The sequence below is a fragment of the Garra rufa genome, chromosome 1 (assembly GCF_049309525.1).
Source record: "Garra rufa chromosome 1, GarRuf1.0, whole genome shotgun sequence".
NCBI classification, from domain to species: Eukaryota; Metazoa; Chordata; class Actinopteri; order Cypriniformes; family Cyprinidae; genus Garra; species Garra rufa.
In genome coordinates, this window is record NC_133361.1 from 87,560,244 (window position 1) to 87,577,743 (window position 17,500).

General features: G+C 37.8%; 18 non-coding genes across 18 annotated transcripts in view; all 18 read left to right on the plus strand.

Annotated features, from left to right (window-relative positions):
* The first annotated feature begins 83 nt into the window (after positions 1–83).
* On the plus strand, positions 84–202 carry LOC141318206 (5S ribosomal RNA). Its single transcript, XR_012352536.1, has one exon. It is a non-coding gene; the product is annotated as a 5S ribosomal RNA (ribosomal RNA).
* Positions 203–1,003: 801 nt separating this feature from the next.
* LOC141297734 (5S ribosomal RNA) lies at positions 1,004–1,122 on the plus strand. The gene has a single exon (XR_012341446.1). It is a non-coding gene; the product is annotated as a 5S ribosomal RNA (ribosomal RNA).
* Positions 1,123–1,206: 84 nt separating this feature from the next.
* Positions 1,207–1,325, plus strand: LOC141318219 (5S ribosomal RNA). Its single transcript, XR_012352548.1, has one exon. It is a non-coding gene; the product is annotated as a 5S ribosomal RNA (ribosomal RNA).
* Positions 1,326–2,126: 801 nt separating this feature from the next.
* On the plus strand, positions 2,127–2,245 carry LOC141318587 (5S ribosomal RNA). Its single transcript, XR_012352894.1, has one exon. It is a non-coding gene; the product is annotated as a 5S ribosomal RNA (ribosomal RNA).
* An 84-nt stretch (positions 2,246–2,329) lies between these two features.
* LOC141296289 (5S ribosomal RNA) lies at positions 2,330–2,448 on the plus strand. The gene has a single exon (XR_012341221.1). It is a non-coding gene; the product is annotated as a 5S ribosomal RNA (ribosomal RNA).
* Positions 2,449–3,732: 1,284 nt separating this feature from the next.
* Positions 3,733–3,851, plus strand: LOC141318231 (5S ribosomal RNA). The gene has a single exon (XR_012352559.1). It is a non-coding gene; the product is annotated as a 5S ribosomal RNA (ribosomal RNA).
* An 801-nt stretch (positions 3,852–4,652) lies between these two features.
* LOC141318373 (5S ribosomal RNA) lies at positions 4,653–4,771 on the plus strand. Its single transcript, XR_012352693.1, has one exon. It is a non-coding gene; the product is annotated as a 5S ribosomal RNA (ribosomal RNA).
* Positions 4,772–5,572: 801 nt separating this feature from the next.
* LOC141318242 (5S ribosomal RNA) lies at positions 5,573–5,691 on the plus strand. Its single transcript, XR_012352570.1, has one exon. It is a non-coding gene; the product is annotated as a 5S ribosomal RNA (ribosomal RNA).
* An 801-nt stretch (positions 5,692–6,492) lies between these two features.
* LOC141316006 (5S ribosomal RNA) lies at positions 6,493–6,611 on the plus strand. Its single transcript, XR_012351183.1, has one exon. It is a non-coding gene; the product is annotated as a 5S ribosomal RNA (ribosomal RNA).
* Positions 6,612–6,695: 84 nt separating this feature from the next.
* LOC141296370 (5S ribosomal RNA) lies at positions 6,696–6,814 on the plus strand. Its single transcript, XR_012341242.1, has one exon. It is a non-coding gene; the product is annotated as a 5S ribosomal RNA (ribosomal RNA).
* Positions 6,815–7,615: 801 nt separating this feature from the next.
* On the plus strand, positions 7,616–7,734 carry LOC141317507 (5S ribosomal RNA). Its single transcript, XR_012351882.1, has one exon. It is a non-coding gene; the product is annotated as a 5S ribosomal RNA (ribosomal RNA).
* An 84-nt stretch (positions 7,735–7,818) lies between these two features.
* LOC141318255 (5S ribosomal RNA) lies at positions 7,819–7,937 on the plus strand. Its single transcript, XR_012352581.1, has one exon. It is a non-coding gene; the product is annotated as a 5S ribosomal RNA (ribosomal RNA).
* An 801-nt stretch (positions 7,938–8,738) lies between these two features.
* On the plus strand, positions 8,739–8,857 carry LOC141318374 (5S ribosomal RNA). The gene has a single exon (XR_012352694.1). It is a non-coding gene; the product is annotated as a 5S ribosomal RNA (ribosomal RNA).
* Positions 8,858–9,658: 801 nt separating this feature from the next.
* On the plus strand, positions 9,659–9,777 carry LOC141317508 (5S ribosomal RNA). The gene has a single exon (XR_012351883.1). It is a non-coding gene; the product is annotated as a 5S ribosomal RNA (ribosomal RNA).
* Positions 9,778–9,861: 84 nt separating this feature from the next.
* On the plus strand, positions 9,862–9,980 carry LOC141317389 (5S ribosomal RNA). Its single transcript, XR_012351795.1, has one exon. It is a non-coding gene; the product is annotated as a 5S ribosomal RNA (ribosomal RNA).
* An 801-nt stretch (positions 9,981–10,781) lies between these two features.
* LOC141297742 (5S ribosomal RNA) lies at positions 10,782–10,900 on the plus strand. Its single transcript, XR_012341448.1, has one exon. It is a non-coding gene; the product is annotated as a 5S ribosomal RNA (ribosomal RNA).
* A 6,364-nt stretch (positions 10,901–17,264) lies between these two features.
* Positions 17,265–17,383, plus strand: LOC141318266 (5S ribosomal RNA). The gene has a single exon (XR_012352592.1). It is a non-coding gene; the product is annotated as a 5S ribosomal RNA (ribosomal RNA).
* Positions 17,384–17,467: 84 nt separating this feature from the next.
* LOC141317397 (5S ribosomal RNA) overlaps positions 17,468–17,500 on the plus strand; it is a 119-nt gene continuing 86 nt past the window's right edge. Inside the window, exon 1 of the ribosomal RNA XR_012351797.1 lies at positions 17,468–17,500. This exon is cut by the window's right edge and continues 86 nt beyond it. This is a non-coding gene — a ribosomal RNA (5S ribosomal RNA).

Below are 17,500 nucleotides of genomic sequence, written 5' to 3' on the forward strand. Positions count from 1 at the left end.
TTGCCTTTTCTTCACTATTTATATAATATGCTGGCTTTTACGGAGGCTGATCTTTAAATAGCCTACTTTTTGGAGCAGCCCTCGCTTATGGCCATACCGCGCTGAGAGCGCCCGATCTCGTCTGATCTCGGAAGCTAAGCAGCGTCGGGCCTGGTTAGTACTTGGATGGGAGACCGCCTGGGAATACCAGGTGCTGTAAGCTTTTGACTTTTCTTCACTATTTATATAATATGCTGGCTTTTAGAAAGACGTGTTTTACCGCTCTATTTATTACAATCATTTAAATGTATTATAGAGTTTTAAGTGTTTTACATGTTTTTTAGGCCATTTTATTACTCTTAACATTTTAAGTGTATGTGTCTTTAATAAATGGATGGTTGGCCTGTCATGTGACTAGACACATGACAGGAAGCAGGAAGTACAACTGTATAAGAGAGCAGCATGACAAACAAAGGACAGTCACCAAACTGTTGGATTGAGGAGTTGCTAATTTTAGAGCTCACCTTTCCATTCACCACCTGCAAACTTTGGATTACACTTTCTGTGGATTGTATATACACTGGTGGACACTCACATTGGACTTATCAACACACTGGGGTTCTTGGACTGTTTTTAGGGTATGGACAAATGAACTGTATTCTTTTAACAGAGTTTACCTGTTTTTAGGGTATGGACAAATGAACTGTATTCTTTTAACAGAGTTTACCTAGTTTTATCGTGTTGTTTTAAAGTCTTTTATGTGAACCTTGTAAATACACCAAATCTATTTAAACCAATTTTCTTTTATGTCTCATTCTTTTAACCACTAGTCATCTCTCACAGTTAAATCTGACCCCATTTTAGTCTTGTAACTCGGCTGATAAGGCCGATTGTTACACTTTTATGGGAGACCGCCTGGGAATACCAGGTGCTGTAAGCTTTTGCCTTTTCTTCACTATTTATATAATATGCTGGCTTTTACGGAGGCTGATCTTTAAATAGCCCACTTTTTGGAGCAGCCCTCGCTTATGGCCATACCGCGCTGAGAGCGCTCGATCTCGTCTGATCTCGGAAGCTAAGCAGCGTCGGGCCTGGTTAGTACTTGGATGGGAGACCGCCTGGGAATACCAGGTGCTGTAAGCTTTTGCCTTTTCTTCACTATTTATATAATATGCTGGCTTTTACGGAGGCTGATCTTTAAATAGCCCACTTTTTGGAGCAGCCCTCGCTTATGGCCATACCGCGCTGAGAGCGCCCGATCTCGTCTGATCTCGGAAGCTAAGCAGCGTCGGGCCTGGTTAGTACTTGGATGGGAGACCGCCTGGGAATACCAGGTGCTGTAAGCTTTTGCCTTTTCTTCACTATTTATATAATATGCTGGCTTTTAGAAAGACGTGTTTTACCGCTCTATTTATTACAATCATTTACATGTATTATAGAGTTTTAAGTGTTTTACATGTTTTTTAGGCCATTTTATTACTCTTAACATTTTAAGTGTATGTGTCTTTAATAAATGGATGGTTGGCCTGTCATGTGACTAGACACATGACAGGAAGCAGGAAGTACAACTGTATAAGAGAGCAGCATGACAAACAAAGGACAGTCACCAAACTGTTGGATTGAGGAGTTGCTAATTTTAGAGCTCACCTTTCCATTCACCACCTGCAAACTTTGGATTACACTTTCTGTGGATTGTATATACACTGGTGGACACTCACATTGGACTTATCAACACACTGGGGTTCTTGGACTGTTTTTAGGGTATGGACAAATTAACTGTATTCTTTTAACAGAGTTTACCTGTTTTTAGGGTATGGACAAATGAACTGTATTCTTTTAACAGAGTTTACCTAGTTTTATCGTGTTGTTTTAAAGTCTTTTATGTGAACCTTGTAAATACACCAAATCTATTTAAACCAATTTTCTTTTATGTCTCATTCTTTTAACCACTAGTCATCTCTCACAGTTAAATCTGACCCCATTTTAGTCTTGTAACTCGGCTGATAAGGCCGATTGTTACACTTTTATGGGAGACCGCCTGGGAATACCAGGTGCTGTAAGCTTTTGCCTTTTCTTCACTATTTATATAATATGCTGGCTTTTACGGAGGCTGATCTTTAAATAGCCCACTTTTTGGAGCAGCCCTCGCTTATGGCCATACCGCGCTGAGAGCGCCCGATCTCGTCTGATCTCGGAAGCTAAGCAGCGTCGGGCCTAGTTAGTATTTGGATGGGAGACCGCCTGGGAATACCAGGTGCTGTAAGCTTTTGCCTTTTCTTCACTATTTATATAATATGCTGGCTTTTACGGAGGCTGATCTTTAAATAGCCCACTTTTTGGAGCAGCCCTCGCTTATGGCCATACCGCGCTGAGAGCGCCCGATCTCGTCTGATCTCGGAAGCTAAGCAGCGTCGGGCCAGGTTAGTACTTGGATGGGAGACCGCCTGGGAATACCAGGTGCTGTAAGCTTTTGCCTTTTCTTCACTATTTATATAATATGCTGGCTTTTAGAAAGACGTGTTTTACCGCTCTATTTATTACAATCATTTACATGTATTATAGAGTTTTAAGTGTTTTACATGTTTTTTTAGGCCATTTTATTACTCTTAACATTTTAAGTGTATGTGTCTTTAATAAATGGATGGTTGGCCTGTCATGTGACTAGACACATGACAGGAAGCAGGAAGTACAACTGTATAAGAGAGCAGCATGACAAACAAAGGACAGTCACCAAACTGTTGGATTGAGGAGTTGCTAATTTTAGAGCTCACCTTTCCATTCACCACCTGCAAACTTTGGATTACACTTTCTGTGGATTGTATATACACTGGTGGACACTCACATTGGACTTATCAACACACTGGGGTTCTTGGACTGTTTTTAGGGTATGGACAAATGCACTGTATTCTTTTAACAGAGTTTACCTGTTTTTAGGGTATGGACAAATGAACTGTATTCTTTTAACAGAGTTTACCTAGTTTTATCGTGTTGTTTTAAAGTCTTTTATGTGAACCTTGTAAATACACCAAATCTATTTAAACCAATTTTCTTTTATGTCTCATTCTTTTAACCACTAGTCATCTCTCACAGTTAAATCTGACCCCATTTTAGTCTTGTAACTCGGCTGATAAGGCCGATTGTTACACTTTTATGGGAGACCGCCTGGGAATACCAGGGGCCTCATTTATAAAGACTTGCGTAGAAACCATTCTTGATTTTATCTAAGAACTTTTCTGATTTGATCGTAAGAGCGATTCAGAGAAACGAACGTACCACGAAATCCATGCGTACGCCAGTCATTCGGTTATAAATCACAAATGATCGTGGAATTGTGTGCAGCTGAATGTTCCACCGTCGAAACGCCTCTGCTTAATTAATTAACATATAAAATGAGCTCATTCCTAAAGCAAAAACTCTGTGACAATGGCAAGTAAAAAGGAGTGCAAGAAATCAAATTATAGTGAGGCTGAACTATCTGCAATACCAGGCATTACCACAAGGAAACGGTCGTACGCCAAGCTGGAATCTGACGTGGAGATAAGTACTTTTCCACGTCAAAGACGTTTTTTATAAATCTGTACTTTGACGTGGAGTTGATCGTACGAACACTCTAAGATCAAATCAGTGCGTAAGAAAGTTTTATAAATGAGGCCCCAGGTGCTGTAAGCTTTTGCCTTTTCTTCACTATTTATATAATATGCTGGCTTTTACGGAGGCTGATCTTTAAATAGCCTACTTTTTGGAGCAGCCCTCGCTTATGGCCATACCGCGCTGAGAGCGCCCGATCTCGTCTGATCTCGGAAGCTAAGCAGCGTCGGGCCTGGTTAGTACTTGGATGGGAGACCGCCTGGGAATACCAGGTGCTGTAAGCTTTTGACTTTTCTTCACTATTTATATAATATGCTGGCTTTTAGAAAGACGTGTTTTACCGCTCTATTTATTACAATCATTTAAATGTATTATAGAGTTTTAAGTGTTTTACATGTTTTTTAGGCCATTTTATTACTCTTAACATTTTAAGTGTATGTGTCTTTAATAAATGGATGGTTGGCCTGTCATGTGACTAGACACATGACAGGAAGCAGGAAGTACAACTGTATAAGAGAGCAGCATGACAAACAAAGGACAGTCACCAAACTGTTGGATTGAGGAGTTGCTAATTTTAGAGCTCACCTTTCCATTCACCACCTGCAAACTTTGGATTACACTTTCTGTGGATTGTATATACACTGGTGGACACTCACATTGGACTTATCAACACACTGGGGTTCTTGGACTGTTTTTAGGGTATGGACAAATGAACTGTATTCTTTTAACAGAGTTTACCTGTTTTTAGGGTATGGACAAATGAACTGTATTCTTTTAACAGAGTTTACCTAGTTTTATCGTGTTGTTTTAAAGTCTTTTATGTGAACCTTGTAAATACACCAAATCTATTTAAACCAATTTTCTTTTATGTCTCATTCTTTTAACCACTAGTCATCTCTCACAGTTAAATCTGACCCCATTTTAGTCTTGTAACTCGGCTGATAAGGCCGATTGTTACACTTTTATGGGAGACCGCCTGGGAATACCAGGTGCTGTAAGCTTTTGCCTTTTCTTCACTATTTATATAATATGCTGGCTTTTACGGAGGCTGATCTTTAAATAGCCCACTTTTTGGAGCAGCCCTCGCTTATGGCCATACCGCGCTGAGAGAGCTCGATCTCGTCTGATCTCGGAAGCTAAGCAGCGTCGGGCCTGGTTAGTACTTGGATGGGAGACCGCCTGGGAATACCAGGTGCTGTAAGCTTTTGCCTTTTCTTCACTATTTATATAATATGCTGGCTTTTAGAAAGACGTGTTTTACCGCTCTATTTATTACAATCATTTACATGTATTATAGAGTTTTAAGTGTTTTACATGTTTTTTAGGCCATTTTATTACTCTTAACATTTTAAGTGTATGTGTCTTTAATAAATGGATGGTTGGCCTGTCATGTGACTAGACACATGACAGGAAGCAGGAAGTACAACTGTATAAGAGAGCAGCATGACAAACAAAGGACAGTCACCAAACTGTTGGATTGAGGAGTTGCTAATTTTAGAGCTCACCTTTCCATTCCTCACCTGCAAACTTTGGATTACACTTTCTGTGGATTGTATATACACTGGTGGACACTCACATTGGACTTATCAACACACTGGGGTTCTTGGACTGTTTTTAGGGTATGGACAAATGAACTGTATTCTTTTAACAGAGTTTACCTGTTTTTAGGGTATGGACAAATGAACTGTATTCTTTTAACAGAGTTTACCTAGTTTTATCGTGTTGTTTTAAAGTCTTTTATGTGAACCTTGTAAATACACCAAATCTATTTAAACCAATTTTCTTTTATGTCTCATTCTTTTAACCACTAGTCATCTCTCACAGTTAAATCTGACCCCATTTTAGTCTTGTAACTCGGCTGATAAGGCCGATTGTTACACTTTTATGGGAGACCGCCTGGGAATACCAGGTGCTGTAAGCTTTTGCCTTTTCTTCACTATTTATATAATATGCTGGCTTTTACGGAGGCTGATCTTTAAATAGCCCACTTTTTGGAGCAGCCCTCGCTTATGGCCATACCGCGCTGAGAGCGCCCGATCTCGTCTGATCTCGGAAGCTAAGCAGCGTCGGGCCTGGTTAGTACTTGGATGGGAGACCGCCTGGGAATACCAGGTGCTGTAAGCTTTTGCCTTTTCTTCACTATTTATATAATATGCTGGCTTTTAGAAAGACGTGTTTTACCGCTCTATTTATTACAATCATTTACATGTATTATAGAGTTTTAAGTGTTTTACATGTTTTTTAGGCCATTTTATTACTCTTAACATTTTAAGTGTATGTGTCTTTAATAAATGGATGGTTGGCCTGTCATGTGACTAGACACATGACAGGAAGCAGGAAGTACAACTGTATAAGAGAGCAGCATGACAAACAAAGGACAGTCACCAAACTGTTGGATTGAGGAGTTGCTAATTTTAGAGCTCACCTTTCCATTCACCACCTGCAAACTTTGGATTACACTTTCTGTGGATTGTATATACACTGGTGGACACTCACATTGGACTTATCAACACACTGGGGTTCTTGGACTGTTTTTAGGGTATGGACAAATTAACTGTATTCTTTTAACAGAGTTTACCTGTTTTTAGGGTATGGACAAATGAACTGTATTCTTTTAACAGAGTTTACCTAGTTTTATCGTGTTGTTTTAAAGTCTTTTATGTGAACCTTGTAAATACACCAAATCTATTTAAACCAATTTTCTTTTATGTCTCATTCTTTTAACCACTAGTCATCTCTCACAGTTAAATCTGACCCCATTTTAGTCTTGTAACTCGGCTGATAAGGCCGATTGTTACACTTTTATGGGAGACCGCCTGGGAATACCAGGTGCTGTAAGCTTTTGCCTTTTCTTCACTATTTATATAATATGCTGGCTTTTACGGAGGCTGATCTTTAAATAGCCCACTTTTTGGAGCAGCCCTCGCTTATGGCCATACCGCGCTGAGAGCGCCCGATCTCGTCTGATCTCGGAAGCTAAGCAGCGTCGGGCCTAGTTAGTACTTGGATGGGAGACCGCCTGGGAATACCAGGTGCTGTAAGCTTTTGCCTTTTCTTCACTATTTATATAATATGCTGGCTTTTACGGAGGCTGATCTTTAAATAGCCCACTTTTTGGAGCAGCCCTCGCTTATGGCCATACCGCGCTGAGAGCGCCCGATCTCGTCTGATCTCGGAAGCTAAGCAGCGTCGGGCCAGGTTAGTACTTGGATGGGAGACCGCCTGGGAATACCAGGTGCTGTAAGCTTTTGCCTTTTCTTCACTATTTATATAATATGCTGGCTTTTAGAAAGACGTGTTTTACCGCTCTATTTATTACAATCATTTACATGTATTATAGAGTTTTAAGTGTTTTACATGTTTTTTAGGCCATTTTATTACTCTTAACATTTTAAGTGTATGTGTCTTTAATAAATGGATGGTTGGCCTGTCATGTGACTAGACACATGACAGGAAGCAGGAAGTACAACTGTATAAGAGAGCAGCATGACAAACAAAGGACAGTCACCAAACTGTTGGATTGAGGAGTTGCTAATTTTAGAGCTCACCTTTCCATTCCTCACCTGCAAACTTTGGATTACACTTTCTGTGGATTGTATATACACTGGTGGACACTCACATTGGACTTATCAACACACTGGGGTTCTTGGACTGTTTTTAGGGTATGGACAAATGAACTGTATTCTTTTAACAGAGTTTACCTGTTTTTAGGGTATGGACAAATGAACTGTATTCTTTTAACAGAGTTTACCTAGTTTTATCGTGTTGTTTTAAAGTCTTTTATGTGAACCTTGTAAATACACCAAATCTATTTAAACCAATTTTCTTTTATGTCTCATTCTTTTAACCACTAGTCATCTCTCACAGTTAAATCTGACCCCATTTTAGTCTTGTAACTCGGCTGATAAGGCCGATTGTTACACTTTTATGGGAGACCGCCTGGGAATACCAGGTGCTGTAAGCTTTTGCCTTTTCTTCACTATTTATATAATATGCTGGCTTTTACGGAGGCTGATCTTTAAATAGCCCACTTTTTGAAGCAGCCCTCGCTTATGGACATACCGCGCTGAGAGCGCCCGATCTCGTCTGATCTCGGAAGCTAAGCAGCGTCGGGCCTGGTTAGTACTTGGATGGGAGACCGCCTGGGAATACCAGGTGCTGTAAGCTTTTGCCTTTTCTTCACTATTTATATAATATGCTGGCTTTTACGGAGGCTGATCTTTAAATAGCCCACTTTTTGGAGCAGCCCTCGCTTATGGCCATACCGCGCTGAGAGCGCCCGATCTCGTCTGATCTCGGAAGCTAAGCAGCGTCGGGCCTGGTTAGTACTTGGATGGGAGACCGCCTGGGAATACCAGGTGCTGTAAGCTTTTGACTTTTCTTCACTATTTATATAATATGCTGGCTTTTAGAAAGACGTGTTTTACCGCTCTATTTATTACAATCATTTAAATGTATTATAGAGTTTTAAGTGTTTTACATGTTTTTTAGGCCATTTTATTACTCTTAACATTTTAAGTGTATGTGTCTTTAATAAATGGATGGTTGGCCTGTCATGTGACTAGACACATGACAGGAAGCAGGAAGTACAACTGTATAAGAGAGCAGCATGACAAACAAAGGACAGTCACCAAACTGTTGGATTGAGGAGTTGCTAATTTTAGAGCTCACCTTTCCATTCACCACCTGCAAACTTTGGATTACACTTTCTGTGGATTGTATATACACTGGTGGACACTCACATTGGACTTATCAACACACTGGGGTTCTTGGACTGTTTTTAGGGTATGGACAAATGAACTGTATTCTTTTAACAGAGTTTACCTGTTTTTAGGGTATGGACAAATGAACTGTATTCTTTTAACAGAGTTTACCTAGTTTTATCGTGTTGTTTTAAAGTCTTTTATGTGAACCTTGTAAATACACCAAATCTATTTAAACCAATTTTCTTTTATGTCTCATTCTTTTAACCACTAGTCATCTCTCACAGTTAAATCTGACCCCATTTTAGTCTTGTAACTCGGCTGATAAGGCCGATTGTTACACTTTTATGGGAGACCGCCTGGGAATACCAGGTGCTGTAAGCTTTTGCCTTTTCTTCACTATTTATATAATATGCTGGCTTTTACGGAGGCTGATCTTTAAATAGCCCACTTTTTGGAGCAGCCCTCGCTTATGGCCATACCGCGCTGAGAGAGCTCGATCTCGTCTGATCTCGGAAGCTAAGCAGCGTCGGGCCTGGTTAGTACTTGGATGGGAGACCGCCTGGGAATACCAGGTGCTGTAAGCTTTTGCCTTTTCTTCACTATTTATATAATATGCTGGCTTTTAGAAAGACGTGTTTTACCGCTCTATTTATTACAATCATTTACATGTATTATAGAGTTTTAAGTGTTTTACATGTTTTTTAGGCCATTTTATTACTCTTAACATTTTAAGTGTATGTGTCTTTAATAAATGGATGGTTGGCCTGTCATGTGACTAGACACATGACAGGAAGCAGGAAGTACAACTGTATAAGAGAGCAGCATGACAAACAAAGGACAGTCACCAAACTGTTGGATTGAGGAGTTGCTAATTTTAGAGCTCACCTTTCCATTCCTCACCTGCAAACTTTGGATTACACTTTCTGTGGATTGTATATACACTGGTGGACACTCACATTGGACTTATCAACACACTGGGGTTCTTGGACTGTTTTTAGGGTATGGACAAATGAACTGTATTCTTTTAACAGAGTTTACCTGTTTTTAGGGTATGGACAAATGAACTGTATTCTTTTAACAGAGTTTACCTAGTTTTATCGTGTTGTTTTAAAGTCTTTTATGTGAACCTTGTAAATACACCAAATCTATTTAAACCAATTTTCTTTTATGTCTCATTCTTTTAACCACTAGTCATCTCTCACAGTTAAATCTGACCCCATTTTAGTCTTGTAACTCGGCTGATAAGGCCGATTGTTACACTTTTATGGGAGACCGCCTGGGAATACCAGGTGCTGTAAGCTTTTGCCTTTTCTTCACTATTTATATAATATGCTGGCTTTTACGGAGGCTGATCTTTAAATAGCCCACTTTTTGAAGCAGCCCTCGCTTATGGACATACCGCGCTGAGAGCGCCCGATCTCGTCTGATCTCGGAAGCTAAGCAGCGTCGGGCCTGGTTAGTACTTGGATGGGAGACCGCCTGGGAATACCAGGTGCTGTAAGCTTTTGCCTTTTCTTCACTATTTATATAATATGCTGGCTTTTACGGAGGCTGATCTTTAAATAGCCCACTTTTTGGAGCAGCCCCCGCTTATGGCCATACCGCGCTGAGAGCGCCCGATCTCGTCTGATCTCAGAAGCTAAGCAGCGTCGGGCCTGGTTAGTACTTGGATGGGAGACCGCCTGGGAATACCAGGTGCTGTAAGCTTTTGCCTTTTCTTCACTATTTATATAATATGCTGGCTTTTAGAAAGACGTGTTTTACCGCTCTATTTATTACAATCATTTACATGTATTATAGAGTTTTAAGTGTTTTACATGTTTTTTAGGCCATTTTATTACTCTTAACATTTTAAGTGTATGTGTCTTTAATAAATGGATGGTTGGCCTGTCATGTGACTAGACACATGACAGGAAGCAGGAAGTACAACTGTATAAGAGAGCAGCATGACAAACAAAGGACAGTCACCAAACTGTTGGATTGAGGAGTTGCTAATTTTAGAGCTCACCTTTCCATTCACCACCTGCAAACTTTGGATTACACTTTCTGTGGATTGTATATACACTGGTGGACACTCACATTGGACTTATCAACACACTGGGGTTCTTGGACTGTTTTTAGGGTATGGACAAATGAACTGTATTCTTTTAACAGAGTTTACCTGTTTTTAGGGTATGGACAAATGAACTGTATTCTTTTAACAGAGTTTACCTAGTTTTATCGTGTTGTTTTAAAGTCTTTTATGTGAACCTTGTAAATACACCAAATCTATTTAAACCAATTTTCTTTTATGTCTCATTCTTTTAACCACTAGTCATCTCTCACAGTTAAATCTGACCCCATTTTAGTCTTGTAACTCGGCTGATAAGGCCGATTGTTACACTTTTATGGGAGACCGCCTGGGAATACCAGGTGCTGTAAGCTTTTGCCTTTTCTTCACTATTTATATAATATGCTGGCTTTTACGGAGGCTGATCTTTAAATAGCCCACTTTTTGGAGCAGCCCTCGCTTATGGCCATACCGCGCTGAGAGCGCTCGATCTCGTCTGATCTCGGAAGCTAAGCAGCGTCGGGCCTGGTTAGTACTTGGATGGGAGACCGCCTGGGAATACCAGGTGCTGTAAGCTTTTGCCTTTTCTTCACTATTTATATAATATGCTGGCTTTTAGAAAGACGTGTTTTACCGCTCTATTTATTACAATCATTTAAATGTATTATAGAGTGTTAAGTGTTTTACATGTTTTTTTAGGCCATTTTATTGCTCTTAACATTTTAAGTGTGTGTGTGTCTTAAATAAATGGATGGTTGGCCTGCCATGTGACTAGACACATGACAGGAAGCAGGAAGTACAACTGTATAAGAGAGCAGCATGACAAACAAAGGACAGTCACCAAACTGTTGGATTAAGGAGTTTGCTAATTTTAGAGCTCACCTTTCCATTCACCACCTGCAAACTTTGGATTACACTTTCTGTGGATTGTACAGGCACTGGTGGACACTCACATTGGACTTATCAACACACTGGGATTCTTGGACTGTTTTAGGGTATGGACAAATGAACTGTATTCTTTTAACAGAGTTTACCTAGTTTTATCGTGTTGTTTTAAAGTCTTTTATGTGAACCTTGTAAATACACCAAATCTATTTAAACCAATCTTCTTTTATGTGTCATTCTTTTAACCACCAGTCATCTCTCACAGTTAAATCTGACCCCATTTTAGTCTTGTAACTCGGCTGATAAGGCCGATTGTTACACTTGGATGGGAGACCGCCAGGGAATACCAGGTGCTGTAAGCTTTTGCCTTTTCTTCAATATTTATATAATATGCTGGCTTTTAGAAAGACGTGTTTTACCTGAGGGCGCTACTGAGCAGTTCAGGAAGTGACGTGGCAGCATTAGGAAGCAGTTGGTGAGAGAGGCTCACCTTATTTTTTGTTTTGTTTAGTGGGTTTTGTTAATTAAGATTTTTTATTTTTGAGTGAGTTTTTGTTAGTTTTCACACTTCCCAGCAGCAGTTTGCTGTCTGGGGAGTAGTTTTTTTTTTTCTCTTCACGCACTTTTTACAATGGATGGATTACCAGCTAACGGTACGGATATGACAGGAGAAAGACGAGAGTTACTGAACAAAGGAATGGATAAAGGACAACAAGTTGGACATCTACGTATGGATTATAATAAGAGGATTTACTCGAAAGAGGCTACAGTGATAGTGGATTTGACAGAACTGAGAGATGCAAGGGCTGAAGATATAATTAAAGCAGTGAACGGAAAAGTTGGAGGGGGGAAGATACTGGCAGTGAGACCCAGACATGGAAAGGAGTATGAAATCACACTGACGAATACGGATGTATGCGAGGACTTGGAGGATTTTTTGATGATAAAAGGAAAACTGTGTGAGATAAGGAAATTACAAACAAGAGAGTATGTTGTTTCTTTCATACATTTGCCCGCCTACATTGCTGATTCTGATATTTTGGAAAAATTACATAATTGGGGAGTGACACCTGCATCTGAAATCAAAAGAAGAATGTATCCGGGCACCGATATAGCAGACGGTACAAGGTACCTAAGGGTGAAATTCCCAAAAGAAGTCATATCCTTGCCATACAGCACAAAATTTGACACGGAGGAAGGATCGCAGTACTTCCGGATTATGCATGATCGGCAGGTTAAAACCTGTCGATTGTGCATGAATCCTGGACACGTGTTCAAAAACTGCCCAGAGTTCAAGTGCTATCAGTGCGATGAACAGGGGCATTTCGCAAGGGACTGTGATGCGGTGAAGTGCCCGGAGTGCAGAAAAGTGATGGCAAGATGTGAGTGTTGGATAGCAGATTTGGATGGAACGCAAAATACAGATTTGGAAGATGTGGGTGGGCAAATGGTGGAAGAGACGGAACTTGGAAATGCTGGAGAGACTGCAAAAGAAAATGAAGGGAATAAAAAGACCAATGAGAAGAATCAGGAGATGGAAGAGGATGGACAAGAAGCAGCAATGGACGAAGGAATATGGACACCATTGAATATATCACAAGGAGCACTGGAAGAAATGGAGGAACAACATGCAAAAGGTAACGAGGAAGAAAAGAAAGAGAGAACTGAGGAGAAGAAAGAAGGGGAGAAAATGGACTTCAGAATGGATAGAAGAGAGACTATAAGAAGACGGATCACTAAGGTAATACCAAATCTAGAAGTTGCTAAGAAGAAGAGACTTGAGAAAAAAAAAGAACAGAGTAAAGAAAAAACTTTATGGGAAAATAGATTTCAAGCATTAATGGAGGAGGAGGAGGGAGAATAGAAAAAAAATGTTTGGTTTTTGTGATTTATTTTTCAATGTATGTTTTTTTATGTTTTTAAAAATTGTGTCATGGAATGCTAGGGGTTTGCTGAATATTGAGAAATTTGAAAAGATGAAGGTTTTATGTAAAAATACCGATGTCATTGTGTTGCAGGAAACAAATTGGAAAAATGAAAGTGTTAAAAGGTTTGAAACAAAATGGGATGGAAATATATATTTTAATAATGGAAATGATAAAGTAGGTTGTGGGGTTGCAGTTCTAATTAAAAGAGGAGTATGTGAAAAAGAACAAGTAATATTGGATGATGGAGTGGGAAAAAGTATGGCGGTGAAAATAGAAAAAGGAAAAGAGTTTTTTATTATCTATAATATTCATGCACCAAATGAAGAAAAGGGAAAAGTAGATTTTTTTAAAAAAGTGAATATTAATTTAAAAACATGGCAGAATGTTATTTTAATGGGTGATTTCAATACTGTCTTTACAGAATTGGATTTGGCAAGTGAAATGGTTTTTAAGACAGACAAAGGGAGAGAGGAATTGGTGAAAATAATGAAGGAATGTAATCTAATAGATATATGGCGGGAAAGAAATAGGAAAAAGAGAAAATTTTCAAGAGTGCAAGTGGTAATGAATAAGATAAAACAAAGTAGAATTGATTACGTTTTATGTAAGGAGGAAATGGAGGGAAATATCCAAAATGTATTTTATAAGGAAGTAGGGTATAGTGATCATTTTCTTTTATGTATGACTTTAGATTGTGTAAGAGTGGAGAGAGGATCAGGGGTGTGGGTCTTAAATGCAACAATTTTAAAAGAAGAATCTTACAAAGAAAGAATTAAACAACTATTAGAAGTTAGTAAATTAAATAAGATTTACGCAGAAGAGAAAAGAATATGGTGGGATAACGTGAAATTGGATATAAAGAGTTTATCAATACAATTTTGTAAATTGTTAAAAAAAGCTAACATCAGAAAGGAAACTGAGATAAGAAAAGAGATAGATAAAGAAGAAAAAAGACAGGAGCAAAATCTAAATGAAGAAGACATAGGTAAAATCTTAATTTTACGAGAAAAATTAAGGGAAATTGAAGATGAAAAATGTAAGGGGGCGATCATTAGAAGTAAAGCAAAATATGTTGTGGAGGGGGAAAGATGCACAAAATTTTTTTTTGATTTAGAAAAAAATAGACAAAGAGCAGATTTAATGAAGGAGGTGTTAGATAAAAATGGAGACATAAAGCAAGGAACAAAAGAGATTTTATTGGTAATTAAGAATTTTTATGAAGACATGTTTAAGAGACAAGGGGTTGATAAAATAGAAGAAGATTTCTTTTTAAATCAAATAAAAGTAAAGGTCTCTACGGAAGATAAGGTTTTATGTGATGATGAGATAACAGAAGAGGAAATTGACACAGCAATAAAGCAGTTAACGTTGGGAAAGAGCCCAGGTATAGATGGGTTAACAAACGAGTTTTATAAGAATTTTAGAGAAATATTAGTCCCAATTTTAAAAGAAGTATATGATGAGATTTTTAAAAAAGAGGAGTTAAGTGAAAGAATGAAGATAGGAATGATTAAAATGATTTATAAAAAAAGAGGAAATCCTAATGATCTTAAGAATTACAGGCCTTTAACAATGCTAAATACAGATTTCAAAATTTTAGCAAAGGTGTTAGCAAATAGATTAAGGACAGTTTTACCTAAAATCATAAGTACTACCCAGGCATATGGAATACAAAATAAAGATATTCTAGATATTGTTCAAAGTATAAGAGACACAATGTTTTATATGAAGGAAAAAAATAAGAAGGGATATTTAATAAGTTTGGATTTAGAAAAAGCCTTTGATAGAGTGGAGCATGGATATTTACTAAATGTTATCAAAGAATTTGGATTTGGGAAAAATTTTAGAAAGTGGATTATGATCTTTTATTCTAATATTTTTACGTGTATTAAATGCAATGGGTTTTTATCAGAATGTTTTCAACTAACAAGGTCTATAAGGCAAGGATGTCCTTTATCTGCTTTACTTTATTCACTAGTAGCAGAACCTTTGGGATTAGCAATAAAAGCAGATACAGAGATAAAGGGTATTAGAATAGAGGGAAGTAATATACAGGAGCCAATCTACCAATACGCAGATGACACAACATTGTTGGTTGAAGACATTCAAAGTGTTGTTAAGGCAATGGGGATTGTGGAGAAATATTGTAAAGGGTCTGGAGCTAAGGTCAATATTGAAAAGAGCTTGTGTATGAGAATTGGGAATGTGGAAACATTACCTCAGCACATGCATTTTAAAGAAGAAGGAGAACATATAAAACTTTTAGGAATTTGGATGGGTATGGATTTTAATAAAGCTGATGTTTTTAATTGGGAGGGAGCATTAAAAGGAATGGAACAAAGATTGAGATTTTGGAAATTAAGAAATTTAACATTAAAGGGAAAGGTATTAGTGATAAATGCTTTAATGCTTTCTAAGATTTGGTATGTGCTGAGTGTAACTCCATTGCCTTATGAGTTTTTTAAAAGAATAAAAGAAAGTGTTTTAAATTTTTTATGGGGAAAGGGAAGAGCAAAAATTGCATATGATACGCTTATTGGTGGAACTGATGTAGGAGGACTAGGGCTATTAGATCCAATGTTAAGAATGAAAACATTAAGAGTTAAATTGGTGAAAAGGTTTATGGATGTTAAGAGAAAGGCAATGTGGAAAAATGTAATGGAATATTTTTTAAAGAAATTTAGTAATTTTAGCATGGGATGGAACGCACTGTGGATGAAGACAAAAAAATATATGTTAATGGGTCTACCAAATTTTTATAAAGAAGTTTTAGAAACCTGGTCATCTTTCTTAGATAAAGTATTAATTTTACCAAAAGGAAGAATGCAACTGTTAGAACAACCTCTGTTTTTAAACTCGAATGTTACAAATGAAGGGAATGTAATTTACTATAAGAAATGGTGGGATGGAGGAGTAAGACAAGTCAAAGACATTTTATATGAAGTAATAAATGGTTATCTTCCAGTACAAGCAATTATGGATGCAATTTTTGAAATAGAAAGGAATGTGACAAAAGGAACACTGATAAAACAGTTCGATGAATTAAAGAAAGCAATACCAACAGGATGGGTGGAAAGGATTGAAAAAAATGAAAAGGATGAGAATGAAGGCATGCCTGAGCTATATTTAAAAAAGACAAATGGTGAAAATAAGTGTTTTTTTGAATGTAAAGTAAAAGATTTTTATTTGGTTTTTAGGGAAAGGGCTTTTGCTAAACCTGTGGCAAACAGCTATTGGAAAGAAAGATATGATGTAGATGAAATAGATATTTGGAAAAATGTGGGAATGAAATATATGGATCCAATTTTAGAAGATTTTAATTTCTTATTAAGACATAATGGTATTTTAACAGAAATGAGGTTGTGTAAAATTGGGATAGAAAAAGATGCAAGGTGTAAGGTATGCATGAAAAGTGATGAAGGTCTATTACATCTATTTTTTTATTGTGAAGAATTGGATGATTTTATGGGAAGAATGAAAAAAATTGTAAAATCCATGCTGAAAGAAAAATATAATGAGAATATGACACAAAATGCTTGGGAAAAAATGGTTTTATTTGGGTACAATGGTAAAGGTTGTAATGTGAATGTCTTTACTTTATTGACAACAATTGCAAAGAATGTAATATGGCTAAGAAGAAATGTATCAAAATATGAAAAAAGGAAAGTTGATGTATGGGTTTTGTTTAAAAACAAAATGGAAAACTCTGTGAATTTAATATGGAAATATTTTCTAATGAGTGACAGAGAGGATGATTTTATTGAAACGTTTGTAAAAGGAAACACATTGGTAGAGTATTCAGAAAATAGTTTGCAATGGAAATGGCAGAAATATGAATGAATTAATGTACATATCTGCATATGTAAAAAATGTGAAATGTATTTTGTACTTTTTGTGATGTAATATGTTTTTTTAAATAAAGAAAAAAAAAAAAAAAAAAAAAAAAAAAAAAAAAAAAAAAAAAAAATCTCGGAAGCTAAGCAGCGTCGGGCCTGGTTAGTACTTGGATGGGAGACCGCCTGGGAATACCAGGTGCTGTAAGCTTTTGCCTTTTCTTCACTATTTATATAATATGCTGGCTTTTACGGAGGCTGATCTTTAAATAGCCCACTTTTTGAAGCAGCCCTCGCTTATGGCCATACCGCGCTGAGAGCGCCCGATCTCGTCTGATCTCGGAAGCTAAGCAGCGTCGGGCCTGGTTAGTACTTGGATGGGAGACCGCCTGGGAATACCAGGTGCTGTAAGCTTTTGCCTTTTCTTCACTATTTATATAATATGCTGGCTTTTACGGAGGCTGATCTTTAAATAGCCCACTTTTTGGAGCAGCCCTCGCTTATGGCCATACCGCGCTGAGAGCGCCCGAT